The 25041-nt window shown below is 42.0% G+C and overlaps 1 protein-coding gene across 1 annotated transcript in view; it reads left to right on the plus strand.

The window, feature by feature from the left end:
* The window catches only part of plxnb3 (plexin B3), a gene marked incomplete at its 3' end in the record, with an annotated part of 68627 nt that overhangs the window by 16157 nt on the left and 27429 nt on the right, over nucleotides 1-25041 (plus strand). Inside the window, 2 exon segments of the mRNA XM_029428119.1 lie at nucleotides 1153-1217; nucleotides 6252-6318.

Consider the following 25041-nt stretch of genomic DNA (forward strand, 5'->3'; position numbering starts at 1 on the left):
GCAGTGATTGATTATGTATCGCGCCGCTCATTAACTCATTATGTGCTCCAGCAGACAAACAGGAAGTGATTCATTGCTTGACCTCACAGTTGGCCTTGAAGGCAGATGGCTGATGAGGAGGATAAAGGAGCGATGCGCCCAAAACACTTGCAGAAACAAAGGACATCTGCTTGTTTTTACATTGGTTTTAGAAGTTAAAATAGATGAAGTGTGTGAAACGTTATCATTCAGAGTGAACGATTATTATCTCTGATCCAGTATTCAATATCAGTTCTTCAGTATTAAAGCAATCCTGTGATAGTTGTCTGCACGTCTATCAGCCTGCAGACAGCTGATTAAAAGCAATGGGACTCAAGTTGAATCAAAAAAGAAAAGTGCACGGCGGATATAAATATATATGTGTATATATATATATACACTATATATATATATATATATATATACATATATATATATATATACATATATATATATTATATATATATATATATAGATATATATATATATATATATCTATATATATATATATATATATATATATATATATATACACATCTATATATATATATATATTTATTTAAAGAACATTTGTATATATATATATATATATGTGTATTTATATATATATAACTATAATATAATAATAAATATATTTATTTATATATATTTGTGGACCCTCTTGTCCACAGTCAGGGATAATTATGACAGAGAGGAGGTGTAGTGTCACACACACAGCTTTATTCTCACACAGGTATGGTTATCACAGGCACAGCTGACAGGTCGCTCTCCTGTCGGTCGCTCTGCTGTCCGCTGCGTCGTGGCTGCAGAAGCGTCTCCGTCTAAGCTCGAACCCATTCTACTGCAAGAGAACAGAACCAGGCCATCACCATGCATTTATTATGTGACTGAATACCTGATTCCGTTCAGCTGTCTGGCCTCCAGCTGGGACACTCCTGTCTCTCTCCAGCAGCCGGCGCCCTAACCACACCCCCACAGTATTTAAAGAACATTTGTCCATTTGTTTCTTTATTTAAATGTTTGTTTCTTGATAATATGATTTAAATGTAATGTCTTCCTCTTCATTATCAGTGGTATGTAACATATTTAACACTGTAAAACTTTATTGCACGGTATGTGTGTGTTTCCCTGCAGGAAACGTCTTCCTGATGAAGAAGGTTCCTTCTCCTCCTCACACACGCAGCAGGTTGCCTCAACAGGTTGGTGCAACTCGCTTTCTGTTGGGTCCGCTGGTTTCTACGGCAACTACTGGCCTCAGATGATGTCATTCTTCGCCACATGGTGCTGGATGATGATGTCATCCTTCGCCACATGGCGCTGAATGAGGTAGTCCTTTACAGAAAGCTGTGTTGCTTTCAGAGGTTTTTAAAGTCCAAGCTGTTGATGCATCTTCAAAAATATTAAAGACTGAAGCACTGAACTCCGACATTGTTCAGTTGTTCAGTCTACAGTCAGTAGTTCAGTTCTGTTGTTCAGTCTACAGTCAGTAGTTCAGTCTACAGTTTGTGGTTCAGTCTACAGTCAGTAGTTCAGTTCTGTTGTTCAGTCTACAGTCAGTAGTTCAGTCTACAGTCAGTAGTTCAGTCTACAGTTTGTTGTTCAGTCTAGTCTGTAGTTCAGTCTACAGTTTGTTGTTCAGTCTACAGTTTGTTGTTCAGTCTAGTCTGTAGTTCAGTCTACAGTTTGTTGTTCAGTCTACAGTTTGTTGTTCAGTCTAGTCTGTAGTTCAGTCTACAGTTTGTTGTTCAGTCTACAGTTTGTTGTTCAGTCTAGTCTGTAGTTCAATCTACAGTTTGTGGTTCAGTCTGTTGTTCAGTCTACAGTCAGTAGTTAAGTCTACAGTTTGTAGTTCAGTTATGTAGTTCAGTTTACAGTTTGTTGTTCAGTCTACAGTATGTAGATCAGTCTACAGTCAGTAGTTCAGTTCTGTTGTTCAGTCTACAGTCAGTAGTTCAATTCTGTTGTTCAGTCTACAGTCAGTAGTTCAGTCTACAGTTTGTGGTTCAGTCTACAGTCAGTAGTTCAGTCTACAGTTTGTGGTTCAGTCTACAGTCAGTAGTTCAGTTCTGTTGTTCAGTCTACAGTCAGTAGTTCAGTCTACAGTTTGTTGTTCAGTCTAGTCTTCAGTTATGTTGTTTTCCATCTTTGTTTTATCTGTTTTAACTTTTAAATGCACTGTAAGGTGACCTTGGGTGTCCTGAAAGGCGCCTCTAAATAAAATGTATTGTCATTATTTGTTGTTCAGTCTGTAGTTTAGTCTACAGTCAGTAGTTCAGTCTACAGTATGTTGTTCAGTAGTTCAGTCTACAGTCAGAGTTGTTTGCTGTGATTTGATTGGTTGTATATATATATATATATATATATATATATATATATAAATAAAATAAATAAAGCAGAGTTCAGATGTAGTCTGTTGAACACGTCTCTCACATTTCCTCCCAATTACTGCGCGTCACCTTTCACCTCCTCCCCTCCCCCCCCATTCATTACTCCGCCTGGTTGGTTCGTCTCTCTGCCTTTCACGCTCTCTAAACACCCCCCCCCCCCCCCCCGCTTAAAGCCTCTTCACTCGTCCTTCATCTTTTGTTTCTGCTGGAAAGCTTCAGATACCTGATAAACAACAAACCACACCCAGAATTATAAGATATTATATTATTATGATTAATAATAAGAATAATAACTTTATTAAGGACATAAAAAAGGTCCACAGCTTAATACAAAATAAAAACAGACAATAAAACAATGAAAAAGTCAGCTAATATAACTACTGATATTACATTGTTTTATATCATAATAATAATAATAATAATAATAATATAAATGCTGCAGGATTGACACAATTTAAGGTTTATTATAATTCACTTAAAATGTGCATTGAAACCGTCTCATATTACAGATGAGGTGGTTACTGAACACTGAGCCGGGATGAAATGAAAGAATATATTAATGTAACCTTGCAGTCGCCTCAGAACACAGAGAGATGTCAGACTGCACGGCAGCAGGTGACCGGGCTGTTTAAAGACTTCAGAGAACAACACATTCAGGGTTTATTTAGAATATCACACAGATGGACGCTGATGTTCAGATAAAAGCAGATTGTTAATGTCTGACCCCGTTTATATTAAACCAAACTACCATCTGAGTATCGGCCCCCAACTTTCTACTGACACTTCTGTGTTTATGTGATTTACATATATATAAAACACACCAAACTCTATATTAATGCACCTGCTGTACACACACACACACACACACACACACACACACACACACACACACACACACACACACTGTCAGAACTCAGACTGTGTGTTTTCTCTTTGTGTGTGTGATTAATATTGCATGAGGCTCCTGATGAGGGGTGGACAAACACTCCCAGCTGAGCTAACGCACCCACACACACACACACACACACACACACACACACACACACACATGAATGTTTTGTCACATGAGGTCACACACTCATGTTTTTCCAGCAGTGTGTTGAGTCACAGATAAGATGATGCTGATAACAAACACACACACACACACACACACACACACACACACACACACACACACACACACATTAAAGTGTCAGTGGTTACCATGACAACTCTCACCTGCTGTGACCTGTCAGCTGTGAACCAATCAGAAGACAAAGAGAGTTGGACTCACCTGAGTAGAGACGCTGCAACATAAACTTCAAAAGCAAGAGAGCACATTCTGTAGAATGATATATATTCTATATATAATATATATTATTGTTATAGTAATGTATTATTAGGATGAGCTAAATGGACTGCATTTATAAATCACTTCACAACTGTCATCCTTCATACAGTCAGAGGCTCCTTACAAGGTGCACATGAGCTCGTCCACTCCTGAGCCACAGCCGCCCCTCATTTGAATTAACAAGTAGAACAATAACACAAAGAAGAACAAGAAGAAACACACAAACCTTACAGGAGATAAGAATTGCTTTAACTTTTAAGCTTCAATTTTCTCCATTTTCATGTTCATATTCAGCAGCTGCTTCACCCATCATGCACTGGGCACGCAGTGGGCTTACTGCACCACCCACAGCAACAGCCGATGAGAATCAAAGAGAAAGATGAGCTGAGGGAATATAAAGCTCCATGAAGATTCAGCATCTCAGCAGACTCTTCAACTGTTACTGCTTAACAAGCGCCCATGTTTGTTTGGTAGAGAACAGTTAAAGACAGTAACACACAGTTACAGACGTAACAGACAATTACAGACGTAACACACAGTAACAGACGTAACAGTCGTAACAGACAGTTACAGACAGTTACAGACAGTAACACACAGTAACAGACGTAACAGTCGTAACAGACAGTTACAGACAGTTACAGACAGTAACAGACGTAACAGACAATTACAGACGTAACACACAGTAACAGACGTAACAGTCGTAACAGACAGTTACAGACAGTTACAGACAGTTACAGACAGTAACACACAGTTACAGACAGTAACACACAGTAACACACAGTAACAGACGTAACAGTCGTAACAGACAGTTACAGACAGTTACAGACAGTAACACACAGTAACACACAGTTACAGACAGTTACAGACGTAACACACAGTAACAGACGTAACAGTCGTAACAGACAGTTACAGACAGTTAAAGACAGTAACACACAGTTACAGACGTAACAGACAATTACAGACGTAACACACAGTAACAGACGTAACAGTCGTAACAGTTACAGACAGTAACACACAGTAACAGACGTGACAGTCGTAACAGACAGTTACAGACAGTTACAGACAGTAACACACAGTAACAGACGTAACAGTCGTAACAGACAGTTACAGACGTAACACACAGTAACAGACGTAACAGTCGTAACAGACAGTTACAGACAGTTAAAGACAGTAACACACAGTTACAGACGTAACAGACAATTACAGACGTAACACCCAGTAACAGACGTAACAGTCGTAACAGACAGTTACAGACAGTAACACACAGTAACAGACATAACAGTCGTAACAGACAGTTACAGACAGTAACACACAGTAACAGACGTAACAGTCGTAACAGACAGTTACAGACAGTAACACACAGTAACAGACGTGACAGTCGTAACAGACAGTTACAGACAGTTACAGACAGTAACACACAGTAACAGACGTAACAGTCGTAACAGACAGTTACAGACAGTAACACACAGTAACAGACGTAACAGTCGTAACAGACAGTTACAGACAGTAACAGAGGTAACAGGCAGTAAAAACAAATATAAAGTGCATAAAAACCTCACCATCCCGCTGAATTAGTGTGAGCCCTGAGCTTGTGTCTCTGCAACGAGCCGGTCCAATATAGAGGTATAAAGTCTTCACCAACAGTAAAAGGTTTCTTCTCTTAGCGACACGGTTAGTCACTAAATATGACGCTCTCAGTGCACTCGCATGTGTTGATGTGGTGGCCATCAGTAATTGTTTATGTTCTTCAAGGGCTTGTCTTTTAACACCGGGTGCTGGCGAAGCCGTTATGAAGGCTGCCTCATGTATATTCTGCAGAGCGGCGCATGAGAATCACCTGTACAGGTAAACATGTATTCTAAGTGACTCCTGATATTGTCTTTTAAATGTCTCCTCATTGGGTCTTTTCCCTTTTCCAAAGAAGCTCTTTAAAGACGTTTGTTTTCCACTCATTGCTTGTGGGCTTAATTTTTTGAAGTAAAGTATCACGTGACAGACCAGCGTCTTGACATGTGTCAAGAGACACAGACGCACAGACAGATGTATCCGTTGATTTTTCAAAATAAAACCTTTCAAAACTACTTTTTTTTATTCAATCTCTCTGTGCGGCCCTGTACCAAATGACCCACAGACCGGTACCGGTGGTTGGGGACCACTGTTGTAAAGATTGGAAAAGCGCTTTATAAATGCAGACGGTTACAGACAGTAACATGTGGTGTTATAGACAGAGGGTGTGGTGTCCTTCAGATGAAGCCATAAAAACTCTCTCTCTAACTTCACGCCTCACACCAGAGATTAAATAATAATGAGTCTGACCCGCCCACTTTGGCCCCGCCCTCTCTCTCTCTGTGCAGCTAAGCCCCGCCCCCTATCTCCCCACTGGGACTCTCTCTCTCTGTGTCTGAATGTCTCGCGCCCTCTCTGTCAGAACAATGTGTCGTTCACAATAATGGGATTACAGCCGGCTGTCCCCCCGCTCTCTCTCCCCCCCCCCCCCTCTCTCGCCCGGTGTGCAGGCTCTTTCAGTTCTGGCCGTGTGTTTTCCGGAGGAATGAAAGAAAGACGGACTGTTTCCTGAACGCAGTAAGTATCTGTGTGTGTGATGAGGCTTTGATTGACAGCTCTCTGGTTAATTGTGCTGTGATTGAATTAGCGAGCAGGAATCAGATCTGTGAATAAGTGTCGCTGCTGTGTTCGTGGTTTAATCAGATTGCACAGATAACGTCTGTAATAATGCGAGCAATGTCTTCAGTGTGACATGAGATGCTTGTTGTACAGGAGAGAAAATAAACGAAAATGTCTCCTGAAGAAGACGTGTTACACAGTTTCAATTGTGCAGAAATGTCTTTCAGTATTTTCAGTAACTTGTCCAGTTTGTCTTTGGAAAACATTTTGTGATTTCAGATCATAATAATATTCAAAACACAAAAGCATTTGCAGCGTTTGCTTCATTTTCAGTGATGTTCCAGCTTTAACTTAAATATACTGACTGATGGTCATTTATCATCACATGGTTTCTATTTAAAATCTGTTTCTTTGCCGACAGAGTCCCTCAAAATTGTACCAAAGTTTAGCTCTTGAGTAAATGTAGCTCTGACAAAAGAAGCTCTGAATATCATATATAATATAATAGTATTTGTTACCTACAACATGAGGTCATGTCTGCAGGATTAGAGAAAAACTTCTTACCAAATGTTCATGAAACTTGGCCTTGGCGGAGGTCCTTCTTCTTGTGGGGCGGCTGGGGCTCAGGAGGCGGTCGTCCAGCAGTCGGAGGGTCGGTGGTTCAATGCCCAGCCTGTAGTCAACATGTCGAAGTGTCCTTGGGCAAGATACTGAACCCCAAATGGGTCACAATGGCCAACGGGGTGTGAGTGTTTATCACTCCTGATGAGCAGGTGGCCCCTTGTATGGTTCTCTGACTCTGGATGAATATGTGTGAATGGGTGAATGCTGACATGTGTTGTAAAGCACTTTGAGTGATCGCAAAGATTGAAAAAAGCGCTTTATAAATGCAGTCCATTCTAGTTTGAGTATATTTTCCTTATGAGACGAAAGAGAGAGAGAGAGGTATTAGAGTTTATATTAATATGATATTGTATTAGTATTGTATGTGTTTGACCACCGGGACACTTTAGAGAGCATGTTGTACCTGTCGGTTCAGGGAGGCGGCGACTTCCTTTGGAAACAGAAACCTTCATGTGAAACAAACACAGAATCTCTTTAGTTGGTTTAACCTCTTACAGGGGGGGGGGGAATTTACCCGAAAATACCTACAAACGACACCCAAAGTAAATTGAAAGCTGCTTTTCAACCATTTGCACCAGCTGCATGATTTTGGTCTCATTCAAAAGATTGTTCTTGCAAAACAGTGAATAATCACTCCAAGTGCTTCTGCACTGAGTAATAGTGGTCTGAATATACTGAATGTGAAGAAAATACACTCCGCCTGAAGTTTGTTGTTGAAAAAGATGCCTGAAGATGGTATAGCTGGTAGTCCTGAGCTGGAAAACATAGAACCAAGTGTTATCATGTTCAGCGTTTCATTGGCTACACAATACGCCAGTCATCAGGAGACTGGGCTGCTGCTAGCTCCATCTGTAAACAAAAGAAGAGGGCTGGCACTTCCTTATCAAGTTGACACTCATTGGCTCTTGATGGCTGTAGATAACGCATGGAAGCTCCAATTGGCTCAAATGAAGTGTCAATCGAAAGGTCAGAGTGCAGCATCCGTCTTAGTAACGTCTAAACAGCGCAGAAGGCGCGAGATATTACGTTTTTACCGCGTATGATCACAACATTTGACACATCGATCAGCTGATTTCAAAGATTGCATGGACTTTTGACGATGTGACGATGTTCACGATGGATATATTTTTACCAGAATCGATCTATTGGACCTCTGCAATGACACAGGAGTGTTCTTTTTGGATTATTACTGATTACAGGATTATGATGAGACTTCAGAGGTGAGTTGGCTCAAAGTTATGGTTTTGATTTTGGGTGTGCTTGCTGATGTGAGATACCTACTGTACCTGCTGTTGTGATTATGATCTCAAAACCGTTTTGCTCACTAAATAGACGAGGTTCTAAGCCTTCTAACAGTATATGGCATTGGGTGTATAGTCTGCCTGCTGGCAGGCCGTCCACACGGTAAGAGGTTAATAACAAGGACACAGGACAGTCTGAAGGATGCAGGGAGACGGATCCTGGGACTGGACCAAACGCAGGAGACCACCAATGTTTCCATTAGTGAGGTGACGTTGTGATCTCTGCTACCTGCTGCACCTTCCACCGAGTTACAGGAACATCAGCCGCTCACATGAACGAAGACCTCCGACCACATAACCCTTCAGGATTCTTCATCAACACATTATATATATATATATATATATATATATATATATATATATATTATATATAGACACATATATATATATATATGTGTCTATATATATATATATATATATATGTGTCTATATATATATATATATATGGTGTCTATATATATATATAATATATAGACATATATATATAGACATATATATAGACATATATTTATATATATAAAAATATATATATTTATATATATGTATGTATATATTATATATATTAATAGATATATATATATATGTCTATATATATATATATATATATATATATATATATATATATATATATATATATATATATATATATATATATATGGTGTATATATATATATAATATATATATATATATATATGTGTGTATCTATTAATTATTTGTTGTATTATATATATATATATAATATATATATATCTATATATATATTCTATATCTGTTGTGTATATATATATATTATATCTATATATATATATGTGTGTGTGTATATATATATATATAGTATCTATGTGTGTGTGTTTATAATATATATCTATATCATTTGTGTGTCTCTCTCTCTCTGTGTGTGTGTGTGTCTCTCTCTCTCTGTGTGTGTGTGTCTCTCTCTCTCTCTCTCTCTCTCTCTCTCTCTCTCTCTGTGTGTGTGTGTGTCTCTCTCTCTCTCTGTGTCTGTGTGTGTGTGTCTCTCTCTCTCTCTCTGTGTCTGTGTGTGTGTGTCTCTCTCTCTCTCTCTCTCTCTCTCTCTCTCTGTCTGTCTGTGTGTCTCTCTCTCTCTCTCTCTCTCTCTCTGTGTTGTCTGTGTGTCTCTCTCTCTCTCTCTCTCCTTGTCTGTCTGTCTGTGTCTCTCTCTCTCTCTCTATATCTATATTGCAGAACATTTTCCTCAAGTCACACAGCTAAAGGAAATCAACATTCATGGAGGTTATTTTACTAAAGAGTATTTTGACTCTGTTGTTATTCTTTACTGCAGTAAAGCTGTGAGTTATTGTTGTTAATTAAAGTCTCAGTATTTCCTCACAGCCCTGTTTAACGCAGTAGAGATCCTTCTCGCATAAACACATAATGGAGCTCCTTCACGCCTGTTAAACGGAGAGACGCAAGCTGCAAAATGAGCTGCACCTCCTCCTCCGTCTCCTCCCGGGCGTGCATTCTTCTCCTCCTCTCTAAGTTTCTACTTCTGTGTTTCTTCTTCTGTGTTTCTTCTTCTGTGTTTCTTCTGTGTTTCTACTTCTGTGTTCTCTGTACGAAGATGTGCCTGTCATCTTTACGCAGGATTACCTTGTGTCAGCGTTTAGATGTTGACTTCCTGTTTGACAGACGCTCTTCTCCAGAGCGACTCACAGAGCAGTAACTACAGGGACAGTCCTGGAGCAACTCGGGGCTAAGTGACTTGCTCAGGGGCTCAACGGTGGCAGCCTGGTATTTAACTCACAACCTTACACTGAGAGGACACGTACACTGAGAGCACACGTACACTGAGAGCACACGTACACTGAGAGCACACGTACACTGAGAGGACACGTACACTGAGAGGACACGTAAACTGAGAGCACACGTACACTGAGAGGACACGTAAACTGAGAGGACACGTACACTGAGAGGACACGTAAACTGAGAGGACACGTAAACTGAGAGGACACGTACACTGAGAGGACACGTACACTGAGAGGACACGTACACTGAGAGGACACGTAAACTGAGAGGACACGTACACTGAGAGGACACGTAAACTGAGAGCACACGTACAATGAGAGGACACGTAAACTGAGAGGACACGTACACTGAGAGGACACGTAAACTGAGAGCACACGTACAATGAGAGGACACGTAAACTGAGAGGACACGTACACTGAGAGGACACGTACACTGAGAGCACACGTACAATGAGAGGACACGTACACTGAGAGGACACGTACACTGAGAGGACACGTACACTGAGAGGACACGTACAATGAGAGGACACGTAAACTGAGAGGACACGTAAACTGAGAGGACACGTACACTGAGAGGACATGTACACTGAGAGGACACAGTTTAGTAGGATTACTGTCTTTTATTTTCAGAATAAGGACAGAAAGCCGGTAGTATTATCTACATGTTAACATAACTGATGTTGTCTTCTGAGGCAGAGTCGGAGCACCTGCTCCTCTGCTGGGATCAGGACTGGGGGGTTAATATCCCGGGGTCAGACTTTGACCTGAGTGGCGGTCCCTGTGGACCCCCACCAGCAGAGTGGAGGATGGTCGGGGGGGGTGACTATATAAACCATGACACAAAGAAACACAGACTTTGTTATAGGTGAAGGATCAAACATCTTTAAGAGTGATAATAACACTGATGTTTCAAATGTTTGTTCAATTCATGTTCAAACAGCCGGGCTGTTGGTGATGATTAGAAACGTGTCTCTGGTACAGACGTAAACTGAAGGTTTCAGGTCCTGAGAGGAGCCTACAGCTCGACAAACAATCATTTAGTAGTTGAATGTTAACAATAAAAAGAGTGTTTTAATGGAGGAATAAATGAAGGTAGAAGACAAAGTGACGGCCAGATTCTGATGACACTTGGTGGGAGGGTGTAGCACGGGGGCCAAGGAAGATCACATTGATGGGTTATTAGTTAAACAAATCACAGTGCATGAATTTCACTTATGGACACGGCCTCGTCTGCGTTCTCCGAGTGCCTGCTAGTTTCAGGTGTTCTTTATACGGAGAGGATGTTATATTACTCACATTCCTTGAGGCATTGGTCGAGGAGGTGGAGCTGCAGCCATATTTGCCTCTTGATCAATCCTAAACCTAAACTAAACTATAACTCTTTTGTTCTTACGCTCTCAAACCCAACATGGAAAACAATAAAGCCTGTTATATTATTTACTGTGTACCGCCCTCCTGGTCCGTATTCTGAAGTTCTGTCTGAACTCTCAGAATTTTTATCAAGTTTAGTCCTTAAAACAGATAAAGTAATTATTGTAGGTGACTTTAATATTCATGTGGATGTTGATAGTGACAGCCTTAATAATGCATTTATTTCAATATTAGATTCAATTGGGTTCAGTCAGAGTGTACATGAACCAACTCACTGTTTAAACTCTGGACCTTGTTCGGGGATATGGTGTTGAAACTGAAAGTTTATCAGTGTGTCCACATAATCCTCTTTTATCAGACCATTTTAATAACTTTTGAAGTCCTGTTACTGGACTACAAGCCAGTAGGCAAAATATTCTACGCTCGATGTCTATCTGAAAGTGCTGTGGTTGAATTTAAGGAAGTGATTCCATCAGCACTTAATTCAATACCAGGACTCAATATCAATATGACGGAGGACTCCAATGCTAACTTTAGTCCCTCCCACCCTAACCCTCGACTCTGTCGCTCCTCTAAAGAAGAAGATCATAAAACAGAAAAAGAAAGCTCCATGGCTTAATTTACAAATCCGCAAACAAAAACAAAAGTCGAGAAATCTTGAAAGTAAATGGCGTTCCACTAAATTAGAAGTATCTCGTTTAGTCTGGTTAGATCATCTTAAAACGTATAAGAAGGCTCTACGTAATGCATCCATCCATCCATCATCTACCGCTTATCCAGGGTCGGTCATGACCCAGCCTTCATGACCATAGGTGAGGGTAGGAACAAAGATCGACCGGTATATTGAGAGCTTTGCCTTCTGGCTCAACTCTTTTTTCATCACAACGATACGGTAAAGTGACTGCAGTACCGCCCCCGCTGCTCCGATTCTCCGGCCAATCTCTTGTTCCATCGTCCCCTCACTCGCGAACAAGACCCCGAGGTACTTGAACTCCTTCACTTGGGATAAGGGCTCATTCCCTACCCGGAGTAGGCAATCCACCGGTTTCCTGCTGAGAGCCATGGCCTCAGATTTTGAGTTGCTGATCCTCATCCCAACTGCTTCACACTCGGCTGCGAACCGATCCAGTGACTGTTGAAGGTCACAGACCGATGATGCCATAAGGACCACATCATCTGCAAAGAGCAGCGATGAGATCCTCAGGCCACCAAAGTGGAACCCCTCTCCTCCACGACTACGCCTCGATATCCTGTCCATGAAAATCACAAACAGGATTGGTGATAAAGCGCAGCCCTGGCGGAGGCCAACATTCACTGGGAACCAGTCCGACTTACTGCCGAGTATCCGGACACAACTCTCGCTTTGGGCGTACAGGGATTGGATGACCCTCAGAAGTGACCCCCTCACCCATACACCCGCAGCACCTCCCACAGTATCACCCGGTCATACACCTTCTCCAGATCCTCAAAACACATGTAGACCGGATGGGCGTACTCCCAGGCCCCCTCCAGGATCCTTGCAAGAGTGAAGAGTTGGTCCGTTGTTTCACGACCAGGACAGAATCCGCATTGTTCCTCTTCAATCAGAGGTTCGACTACCGGCCAAACCCTCCTTTCCAGTACCATGGAGTAGACTTTACCAGGGAGGCTGAGAAGTGTGATACCCCTGTAGTTGGCACACACTCTCTGGTCCCCCTTTTTAAATAGGGGAACCACCACCCCGGTCTGCCACCCCCTAGGCACTGTCCCAGACTTCCACGCAATATTGACGAGGCATGTCAACCAAGACAGCCCCTGAACACCCTAAGCCTTCAGCATTTCTGGACTGATCTCATCAACCCCTGCGGCTTTACCACTGTGGAGTTGTTTGACTACCTCAGTGACTTCCATCAGGGAAATTGACGATGATCCCCCATCAGCTTCCAGCTCTGCCTCTACCATAGAGGGCGTGTTATTCGGATTCAGGAATTCCTCAAAGTGCTCCTTTCACCGCCCGATAACCTTCTCAGTCGAAGTCAGCAGGGTCCCACCCTTGCTGTACACAGCTTGGATGGTTCCACGCTTCCCCCTCCTGAGGTGCCGAATGGTTTTCCAGAAGCACCCTGGTGCCGACCGAAAGTCATTCTCCATAGCTTCTCCGAACTTCTCCCACACCTGCTGCTTTGCCTCTGCCACGGCATAACCCGGAAGGACTCCTTCAGTCGGACGGCTTCCCTGACCACCGGGGTCCACCACGGTGTTTGAGAGTTACCGCCCCTTGAGGCACCTAAGACCTTGAGACCACAGCTCATCACCGCAGCTTCAGCAATAGAGGTTTTGAACATCGCCCACTCAGGTTCAATGCCCCCAACCTCCACAGGGATGTCTGAAAAGCTCCGCCGGAGGTGTGAGTTGAAGATCTCCAGGACAGGGGCTTCCTCCAGATGTTCCCAGTTCACCCGCACTACCCGTTTGGGCTTACCAGGTCTGTCCAGAGTCTTCCCCCAACTCTTGATCCAACTCACCACCAGATGGTGATCAGTTGACAGCTCCGCCCCTCTCTTCACCCGAGTGTCCAAAACATGCGGCCTCAGATCAGATGATACGATTACCAAATCAATCATTGACCTATGGCCTAGGGCAGGGGTCGGGAACCTATGACTCTTTCGATAACGCGATATGGCTCGCAGACAATTTTGAGCTGACATTTTTTAACTTAACAAGTAATAAATAATTATACTGTGCCATTTTAAAGTAAAACATTTAGCAGCGGATTTGTTTTTAGTTCTCCCCTCTCCTTTCCTCCGCTGTGTGTGTGTGTGTGCGTGTGTGTATTTGTAGGGGGCGGAGCCCCGTCCGTCGCGAGACTGCGCAAAACAAGCAGTAGACCGGGGGGGGGGGGGGTCAAACTCATTCACAGAGGGCCAACATTAAAAACTGGGACCAAACACGGTCCACATTTATTGAACAGGGTACACATAAAGTGCAAAAAGATATGGAACATATTTAAGTCAACTGCAAACGGATTGCTGAGCAGTTCAATTAAAATATCTGAGCTGCAAAGTCGGCAAATGCTCTCAGTTGATCAGCAGAATGCTGTCGGGAACACAGCGGTGGAGATGTTTGTCAGTGTTTGGAAACACGTAGTGACCAAAGTTTCCTTCTGCATCAGAGTCTCCCACAGGCAGCTCGGCTTATAAAGCTCTCACTGCATCATACATGTCCGTGATCACACGGCCCTGAAGCTGCAGGTTTAACAGTGAGATGCTTCGTTATGTCGCACAAACAGTCCAGCTCACATCGTCCCAGAGATCTGTAGTGTCTTTCCCTTTGCTTTCCAAAAACTTTCATTTCATTCACATATTTAGATTATTCCTCAAATGTATTTTCCCGTAGTTGTGCCATGCATTGATTTAATTACCAAAACTGGCGGGCCAGTTATGACGGACATATGACATTTTCTCGCGGGCCGGATATAATTGCCTTGAGTTTGACACCCGTGCAGTAAACACTGAAACGTGCACATAAATGAGATAAATAACGTAAGCGTTTAGTTTATTTAATAAAAGAGCACCTGTTCAATGCAACACTGATACCTCTATTAGTACTCGGAGACGTGTTATTCTTAAAAAATGCACGCATAAAGTTGCATTCAAATTTATATGGCTCTCAAGGAAATACATCAAAAAAATATTTGGCTTTTATGGCTCTCCCAGCCAAAAAGGTTCCCGACCCCTGGCCTAGGGTGCTCTGGTACCATGTACACTTATGAGCATCCTTATGTTCGAACATGGTGTTTGTTATGGCCATTCCATGTGCTGTGCCATGTACTATGTTGTTTATCCTGTACACACGACATCTATTGCACGTCTGTCCGTCCTGGGAGAGGGATCCCTCCTCAGTCTCTCCCTGAGGTTTCTTCCATTTTTTCCCCTTTAATTTTGGGGTTTCTTTTAGGAAGTTTTTCCTTGTGCGATGCGAGGGTCTAAGGGCAGAGGATGTCGTAACCTGTACAGTCTGTAAAGCACACTGAGACAAATGTATAATTTGTGATATTGGGCTATACAAATAAATTTGATTTGATTTGATTTGACTAGCACAGAAGTCCAACAACAAACGACCGTTCAGGTTTAGATCAGGGAGGCCGTTCCTCCCAATCACGCCTCTCCAGGTGTCTCCATCGTTTCCCACGTGTGCGTTGAAGTTTCCCAGCAAGACTACGGAGTCCCCTACTGGAGCCCCCTGCAGGGCTCCATTCAGGGTCTCCAAGAAGAGCCTCTCGTCCACCGGGGTGAACTCCAACGTAACGGCGCTCAGCCGGGGACTTGTGAGTATCCCCACCCCCGCCCCACGCCTCACACCTTGGGCAACTCCGGAGAAGAATAGGGTCCAACCCCTATCCAGGAGTACGGTTCCAGAGCCAAGACTGTGCGTAGATGTAAGCCCCACCAGATCCAACTGGTAGCGCTCCACCTCCTGTACTAGTTCTGGCTCCTTCCCCCACAGAGAGGTGAGGTTCCACGTCCCCAGAGCCAGCCTCTGCTGCCCGGGTCTGGTTCGTCAAGGTCCCTGACCATCACTGCCACCCGTGTGACAGCGCACCCGATCCCAGTGGTTTTTCCCATGAGTGGTGGGCCCACAGGATGGATGGATGGGAGGCACCACGTAACTTCTTCAGGCTGTGCAAAATTAGAATTATTAGAGACTAAATTAATCTCCTCCTGCCCTCAATCAGTAACGACTTAACTTCAACCTCCGGAACCTTAAATACATTCGTAACTCCTGAAATATATCTAGACTGTTTTACTCCAATCAACCTTAACCAACTAACTTCAACAATCTCATCGTCTAAGCATCAACCTGTCTTTTAGACCCGGTTCCAACTAAACTGTTTAAAGAAGTTTTACCCTTAATTAACACCTCGTTATTAAATATGATCAACCTGTCTCTATTGTCTGGCTACGTACCACAATCATTTAAAGTAGCTGTAATAAAACCACTTCTTAAAAAGCCTAGTCTTGATCCAGAGGTTTTAGCCAAGTATAGGCCGATATCTAACCTTCCCTTTTTCGCTAAGATCCTTGAGAAAGCAGTCGCAAAACAGCTGTGTGATTTTTTTACTTAATAATAGTTTATACGGAGAGGATGTGTTGTATATGGACAGAGAATGTTATATACGAAAAGGATGCAAACAGCTGTCTTTGGTCCCCTGCTGATGAAAACCATTTACACACTCTGTTAATTGTAGAGGAGGCTGCAGTGATTATATATTCGTGTGTGTGTGTGTGTGTGTGTGTATGGGGAAATGTGTGAACAAGCCGAGGCAGAGAGAGGTTATGGGCGTTAATGATATTGATGCTAATTCCATCACTCTGTGTGTGTGTGTGTTGTAGTGTTTGAGTATCAAAGGTTTATAGTTATTAATATTTCATGTTTCAGTGATCAGTATTCAGTTGGTTCAGATGCTGTTGCTGCAGAGCACTCCTGCAGTAAAATACAGTGGAAACATTCACAGTATAATATTCAGATCAAACATCTCCAGTAACTTCAGATTATCGTCTGTTCGGATCGCTGGATATCTTGCAGTGTGGAGCTGTTGTGTATCTGTAGGCGGGGTAGCGGTTTTGTGGAGGTCGTCCCTGCAGCTGGAGTATGAACCGCTTCTTTTGTCCACCTTGGATGTGATTCGCCTCCGTAGATTACCACAGAGAGCCTATGTTGGGGTAGTTGTGGAGATATTTGGTAGGTTCTCTTCCTCCAGTGCCTGTGTCGTCCTGAAGATCCTCATTCGGCTTTGCTGCGTCTCCGGTACGCAGGTACTTGATGACGCATGAGGGTGGTGCTATGGTAAAGTGCCAAATCAGCGGTGTAGCTGGTAGTCTGGTGGCACGGCAGCAGGTACTGCTGAAGCTCTGGCCCGACGGCTCAGTTCTGGGAAGCTCGAGGTTACAGGTCAGTGACCTGCAGACTCTCCTCACTGAGAGATAAATGTCGGACTTGAAGGTAAAAATGTTGCCGATGTAAAACATAAACCTGAGTTCTGCTGCACCGACTCCTTTAATTCCTCAGAGTTTCGGATATTTTTAGAAGTTGTTGTTTCCTCCTGCAGGCTGAACTGAGCCGTTGCTGGTAATCTGCTGTTATTCACTTATTATTCTCATTTTCTGTCCTGGATTAAACTGAAGAGGATCTCTAATTCTTCTTCTTCTGATCTGATCCTGCTGTCAAACACCGCTCTGTGTGTTTACATCCTCCGTCAATACAAACAGCTTTAATCCAGATTAAAGACGGGCAGGAATAGCAGCTCCTCGCCACAATAAAACACACTAATGGTTGTGTGACAGTCAGTCTGTCTGAGGAGAAAAGAGGAATTAGCTCCATTCAGTTGGGATCGGATCAGAACACAGCGACCCAGAATCACAGAGAGGAAATCACTGACAAAGAAATCTGCTGAGGACGAAGAAAAGAGAGACACAAAGTCATTGTGTCCGACGTGACCAACTGTTTCCACTGAAGAGCTTTAAACTTCAGTGTTGATGCTGAGACGGGCCGGTTCTGGTTCTGCAGTCTTCTCCCTCGTTATACTCTTAATAAAACTCTTTGCTGAAAACATGATCAGACTGTAAATCCTCCTCAGCCTGACTGATACTGCTGCTGCTTTGTATTTCAACCTCTTCACTCAGAACGCTGGTTCAATATCAGTGTCTCTGTGTATCTGTGTCTCTGTGTATCTTTGTCTCAGTGTCTCTGTGTATCATTGTCTCAGTGTCTCTGTGTATATTTGTCTCTGTGTATCATTGTCTCTGTGTATCTTTGTCTCTGTCTGTATTTGTCTCTGTGTCTCTTTGTCTCAGTGTCTCTGTGTATCTTTGTCTCTGTGTATCTTTGTCTCTGTGTATCTTTGTCTCTGTGTATCTTTGTCTCTGTGTATCTTTGTCTCTATGTGTCTTTGTCTCTGTATCTTTGTCTCAGTGTCTCTGTGTATCTTTGTCTCTGTGTCTCTTTGTCTCAGTGTCTCTGTGTATTTTGTCTCTGTGTATCTTTGTCTCTGTGTCTCTTTGTCTCTGTGTATCTTTATCTCTGTGTCTCTGTGTATCTTTGTCTCTGTGTATCTTTGTCTCAGTGTCTCTGTGTGTCTTTGTCTCTGTGTATCTTTGTCTCTTTGTCTCAGTGTCTCTGTGTATCTTTGTCTCTGTGTATCTTTTTCTCTGTGTATCTTTGTCTCAGTGTATATTTGTCTCAGTGTCTCTGTGTATCTTTGTCTCTGTGTCTCTTTGTCTCAGTGTCTCTGTGTATTTTTGTCTCTGTGTATAATTGTCTCTGTGTCTCTTTGTCTCAGTGTCTCTTTGTCTCTGTGTGTCTTTGTCTCTGTGTATCTTTGTCTCTGTGTCTGTTTGTCTCTGTGTATCTTTGTCTCTGTGTATATTTGTCTCAGTGTCTCTGTGTATCTTTGTCTCTGTGTATCTTTGTCTCTGTGTATCTTTGTCTCTGTGTGTCTTTGTTTCTGTGTATCTTTGTCTCTGTGTATCCTTGTCTCTGTGTGTCTTTGTCTCTGTGTATCTTTGTCTCAGTGTCTCTGTGTATCTTTGTCTCTGTGTATCTTTGTCTCTGTGTGTCTTTGTCTCTGTATCTTTGTCTCTGTGTATCCTTGTCTCTGTGTATCTTTGTCTCAGTGTCTCGGTGTATCTGTGTGTCTTTGTCTCTGTATCTTTGTCTCTGTGTATCCTTGTCTCTGTGTATCTTTGTCTCAGTGTCTCGGTGTATCTTTGTCTCTTTGTCTCTTTTTCTCAGTGTCTCTGTGTATCTTTGTCTCTGTGTGTCTTTGTCTCTGTGTCTCTGTGTATCTTTGTCTCTGTGTGTCTTTTCCTCTGTGTCTCTGTGTATCTTTGTGTCTGTGTATCTTTGTCTCAGTGTCGCTGTGTATCTTTGTCTCTGTGTATCTTTGTCTCAGTGTATCTTTGTCTCAGTATCTCTGTGTATATTTGTCTCAGTGTCTCTGTGTATCTTTGTCTCTGTGTATCTTTGACTCTGTATCTTTGTCTCAGTGTCTCTGTGTATCTTTGTCTCTGTATCTTTGACTCTGTATCTTTGTCTCTGTGTGTCTGTGTCTCTGTGTATCTTTGTCTCTGTGTATCTTTGTCTCAGTGTCTCTGTGTATCTTTATCTCTGTGTCTCTGTCTCTTTGTCTCAGTGTATCTTTGTCTCTGTGTATCTTTGACTCTGTATCTTTGTCTCAGTGTCTCTGTGTATCTTTGTCTCTGTATCTTTGACTCTGTATCTTTGTCTCTGTGTGTCTGTGTCTCTGTGTATCTTTGTCTCTGTGTATCTTTGTCTCAGTGTCTCTGTGTATCTTTATCTCTGTGTCTCTGTCTCTTTGTCTCAGTGTCTCTGTGTATCTTTGTCTCTGTGTGTCTTTGTCTCTGTATCTTTGTCTCTGTGTCTCTGTGTATCTTTGTCTCAGTGTCTCTGTGTATCCTTGTGTCTGTGTATCTTTGTCTCTGTGTGTCTTTGTCTCTGTGTATCTTTGTCTCTGTGTATCCTTGTCTCTGTGTGTCTTTGTCTCTGTGTATCTTTGTCTCAGTGTCTCTGTGTATCTTTGTCTCTTTGTCTCTTTTTCTCAGTGTCTCTGTGTATCTTTGTCTCTGTGTGTCTTTGTCTATGTGTCTCTGTGCATCTTTGTCTCTGTGTGTCTTTGTCTCTGTGTCTCTTTGTCTCTGTGTATCTTTGTGTCTGTGTATCTTTGTCTCAGTGTCCCTGTGTATCTTTGTCTCTGTGTATCTTTGTCTCAGCGTATCTTTGTCTCAGTATCTCTGTGTATATTTATCTCAGTGTCTCTTTGTCTCAGTGTCTGTGTATTTTTGTCTCTGTGTATCTTTGTCTCTGTGTGTCTTTGTCTCTGTGTATCTTTGTCTCTGTGTCTCTGTGTATCTTTGTCTCTGTGTATCTTTGTCTCTGTGTCTCTGTGTATCTTTGTCTCTGTGTATCTTTGTCTCAGTGTCTCTGTGTATCTTTATCTCTGTGTCTTTGTCTCAGTGTCTCTGTGTATCTTTGTCTCTGTGTGTCTTTGTCTCTATGTGTCTTTGTCTGTGTGTATATTTGTCTCTGTGTATCTTTGTCTCTGTGTATCTTTGTCTCTGTGTATCCTTGTCTCTGTGTATCTTTGTCTCTGTGTATCTTTTTCTAAGTGTCTCTGTGTATCTTTGTCTCTGTGTGTCTTTGTCTCTGTATCTTTGTCTCTGTGTATACTTGTCTCTGTGTATCTTTGTCTCAGTGTCTCGGTGTATCTTTGTCTCTTTGTCTCTTTTTCTCAGTGTCTCTGTGTATCTTTGTCTCTGTGTGTCTTTGTCTCTGTGTCTCTGTGTATCTTTGTCTCTGTGTGTCTTTTCCTCTGTGTATCTTTGTGTCTGTGTATCTTTGTCTCAGTGTCGCTGTGTATCTTTGTCTCTGTGTATCTTTGTCTCAGTGTATCTTTGTCTCAGTATCTCTGTGTATATTTGTCTCAGTGTCTCTGTGTATCTTTGTCTCTGTGTATCTTTGACTCTGTATCTTTGTCTCAGTGTCTCTGTGTATCTTTGTCTCTGTATCTTTGACTCTGTATCTTTGTCTCTGTGTCTCTGTGTATCTTTGTCTCAGTGTCTCTGTGTATCTTTATCTCTGTGTCTCTGTCTCTTTGTCTCAGTGTCTCTGTGTATCTTTGTCTCTGTGTGTCTTTGTCTCTGTATCTTTGTCTCTGTGTCTCTGTGTATCTTTGTCTCAGTGTCTCTGTGTATCATTGTCTCTGTGTGTCTTTGTCTCTGTGTATCTTTGTCTCAGTGTCTCTGTGTATCTTTGTCTCTTTGTCTCTTTTTCTCAGTGTCTCTGTGTATCTTTGTCTCTGTGTCTCTGTGTATCTTTGTCTCTGTGTATCTTTGTCTCTGTGTATCCTTGTCTCTGTGTATCTTTGTCTCTGTGTATCTTTTTCTCAGTGTCTCTGTGTATCTTTGTCTCTGTGTGTCTTTGTCTCTGTATCTTTGTCTCTGTGTCTCTGTGTATCTTTGTCTCTGTATCTTTGACTCTGTATCTTTGTCTCTGTGTGTCTGTGTCTCTGTGTATCTTTGTCTCTGTGTATCTTTGTCTCAGTGTCTCTGTGTATCTTTATCTCTGTGTCTCTGTCTCTTTGTCTCAGTGTCTCTGTGTATCTTTGTCTCTGTGTGTCTTTGTCTGTGTATCTTTGTCTCTGTGTGTCTTTGTCTCTGTGTATCTTTGTCTCTGTATCTTTGACTCTGTATCTTTGTCTCTGTGTGTATGTGTCTCTGTGTATCTTTGTCTCTGTGTATCTTTGTCTCAGTGTCTCTGTGTATCTTTATCTCTGTGTCTCTGTCTCTTTGTCTCAGTGTCTCTGTATATCTTTGTCTCTGTGTGTCTTTGTCTCTGTATCTTTGTCTCAGTGTCTCTGTGTATCCTTGTGTCTGTGTATCTTTGTCTCTGTGTGTCTTTGTCTCTGTGTATCTTTGTCTCAGTGTCTCTGTGTATCTTTATCTCTGTGTCTCTGTCTCTTTGTCTCAGTGTCTCTGTATATCTTTGTCTCTGTGTGTCTTTGTCTCTGTATCTTTGTCTCAGTGTCTCTGTGTATCCTTGTGTCTGTGTATCTTTGTCTCTGTGTGTCTTTGTCTCTGTGTATCTTTGTCTCTGTGTATCCTTGTCTCTGTGTGTCTTTGTCTCTGTATCTTTGTCTCAGTGTCTCTGTGTATCTTTGTCTCTTTGTCTCTTTTTCTCAGTGTCTCTGTGTATCTTTGTCTCTGTGTGTCTTTGTCTCTGTGTCTCTGTGCATCTTTGTCTCTGTGTGTCTTTGTCTCTGTGTCTCTTTGTCTCTGTGTATCTTTGTGTCTGTGTATCTTTGTCTCAGTGTCCCTGTGTATCTTTGTCTCTGTATCTTTGTCTCAGCGTATCTTTGTCTCAGTATCTCTGTGTATATTTATCTCAGTGTCTCTTTGTCTCAGTGTCTCTGTGTATTTTTGTCTCTGTGTGTCTTTGTCTCTGTGTGTCTTTGTCTCTGTGTATCTTTGTCTCTGTGTCTCTGTGTATCTTTGTCTCTGTGTATCTTTGTCTCTGTGTCTCTGTGTATCTTTGTCTCTGTGTATCTTTGTCTCAGTGTCTCTGTGTATCTTTATCTCTGTGTCTCTGTCTCTTTGTCTCAGTGTCTCTGTGTATCTTTGTCTCTGTGTGTCTTTGTCTCTATGTGTCTTTGTCTGTGTGTATCTTTGTCTCTGTGTATCTTTGTCTCTGTGTCTCTGTGTATCTTTGTCTCTGTGTATCTTTGTCTCTGTGTATCCTTGTCTCTGTGTATCTTTGTCTCTGTGTATCTTTGTCTCAGTGTCTCTGTGTATCTTTGTCTCTGTGTATCTTTGTCTCTGTGTGTCTTTGTCTCTGTGTATCCTTGTCTCTGTGTGTCTTTGTCTCTGTGTATCTTTGTCTCAGTGTCTCGGTGTATCTTTGTCTCTTTGTCTCTTTTCTCAGTGTCTCTGTGTATCTTTGTCTCTGTGTGTCTTTGTCTCTGTGTCTCCGTGTATCTTTGTCTCTGTGTGTCTTTTCCTCTGTGTCTCTTTGTCTCTGAGTATCTTTGTGTCTGTGTATCTTTGTCTCAGTGTCGCTGTGTATCTTTGTCTCTGTGTATCTTTGTCTCAGTGTATCTTTGTCTCAGTGTCTCTGTGTATTTTTGTCTCTGTGTATCTTTGTCTCTGTGTGTCTTTGTCTCTGTGTATCTTTGTCTCTGTGTCTCTTTGTCTCAGTGTCTCTGTGTATTTTTGTCTCTGTGTATCTTTGTCTCTGTGTCTTTGTCTCTGTGTATCTTTGTGTCTGTGTATCTTTGTCTCAGTGTCTCTGTGTATCTTTGTCTCTGTGTATCTTTGTCTCAGTGTCTCTGTGTATCTTTGTCTCAGTATCTCTGTGTATATTTGTCTCAGTGTCTCTGTGTATCTTTGTCTCTGTGTATCTTTGACTCTGTGTATCTTTGTCTCAGTGTCTATGTGTATATTTGTCTGTGTGTAGCTTTGTCTCAGTGTCTCTGTATCTCTGTGTATCTTTGTCTCTGTGTATCTTTGTCTCTGTGTGTCTTTGTCTCTGTGTATCTTTGTCTCAGTGTCTCTGTGTCTCTGTGTATCTTTGTCTCTGTGTCTCTGTGTCTCTTTGTCTCAGTGTCTCTGTGTATCTTTGTCTCTGTGTCTTTGTCTCTGTGTATATTTGTCTCTGTGTGTCTTTGTCTCTGTGTGTCTTTGTCTCAGTGTCTCTGTCTCTTTGTCTGTATGTATCTTTGTGTCTGTGTATCTTTGTCTCTGTGTATATTTGTCTCAGTGTCTCTGTGTATCTTTGTCTCTGTGTCTCGGTGTATCTTTGTCTCTGTGTGTCTTTGTCTCTGTGTGTCTTTGTCTCTGTGTCTCTTTGTGTCTGTGTATCTTTGTCTCAGTGTCTCTGTGTATCTTTGTCTCTGTGTGTCTTTGTCTCTGTGTGTCTTTGTCTCTGTGTATCCTTGTCTCTGTGTGTCTGTGTGTCTTTGTCTCTGTGTGTCTTTGTCTCAGTGTATCTTTGTCTCAGTGTCTCTGTGTATCTTTGTCTCTGTCTATTTTTCTCAGTGTCTCTGTGTATCTTTGTCTCTGTGTGTCTTTGTCTCTGTGTGTCTTTGTCTCTGTGTATCTTTGTGTCTGTGTATCTTTGTCTCAGTGTCTCTGTGTATCTTTGTCTCTGTGTATCTTTGTCTCAGTGTCTCTGTGTATCTTTGTCTCAGTATCTCTGTGTATATTTGTCTCAGTGTCTCTGTGTATCTTTGTCTCTGTGTATCTTTGACTCTGTGTATCTTTGTCTCAGTGTCTATGTGTATATTTTTCTGTGTGTAGCTTTGTCTCAGTGTCTCTGTATCTCTGTGTATCTTTGTCTCTGTGTGTCTTTGTCTCTGTGTGTCTTTGTCTCTGTGTATCTTTGTCTCTGTGTATCTTTGTCTCTGTGTCTCTGTCTCAGTGTCTCTGTGTGTCTTTGTCTCTGTGTATCTTTGTCTCTGTGTATATTTGTCTCTGTGTGTCTTTGTCTCTGTGTGTCTTTGTCTTTGTGTGTCTTTGTCTCTGTGTGTCTTTGTCTCAGTGTCTCTGTGTCTCTTTGTCTGTGTGTATCTTTGTGTCTGTGTATCTTTGTCTCTGTGTGTCTTTGTCTGTGTGTATCTTTGTCTCTGTGTCTCTGTGTATCTTTGTCTCAGTGTCTCTGTGTATCTTTGTCTCTGTGTATCTTTGTCTCTGTGTGTCTTTGTCTCTGTGTATCCTTGTCTCTGTGTGTCTGTGTGTCTTTGTCTCTGTGTGTCTTTGTCTCAGTGTATCTTTGTCTCAGTGTCTCTGTGTATCTTTGTCTCTGTCTATTTTTCTCAGTGTCTCTGTGTATCTTTGTCTTTGTGTGTCTTTGTCTCTGTGTGTCTTTGTCTCTGTGTATCTTTGTGTCTGTGTATCTTTGTCTCAGTGTCTCTGTGTATCTTTGTCTCTGTGTATCTTTGTCTCAGTGTCTCTGTGTATCTTTGTCTCAGTATCTCTGTGTATATTTGTCTCAGTGTTTCTGTGTATCTTTGTCTCTGTGTATCTTTGACTCTGTGTATCTTTGTCTCAGTGTCTATGTGTATATTTGT

This window comes from Cottoperca gobio, unplaced genomic scaffold (assembly GCF_900634415.1).
Source record: "Cottoperca gobio unplaced genomic scaffold, fCotGob3.1 fCotGob3_467arrow_ctg1, whole genome shotgun sequence".
Classification (NCBI taxonomy): Eukaryota; Metazoa; Chordata; class Actinopteri; order Perciformes; family Bovichtidae; genus Cottoperca; species Cottoperca gobio.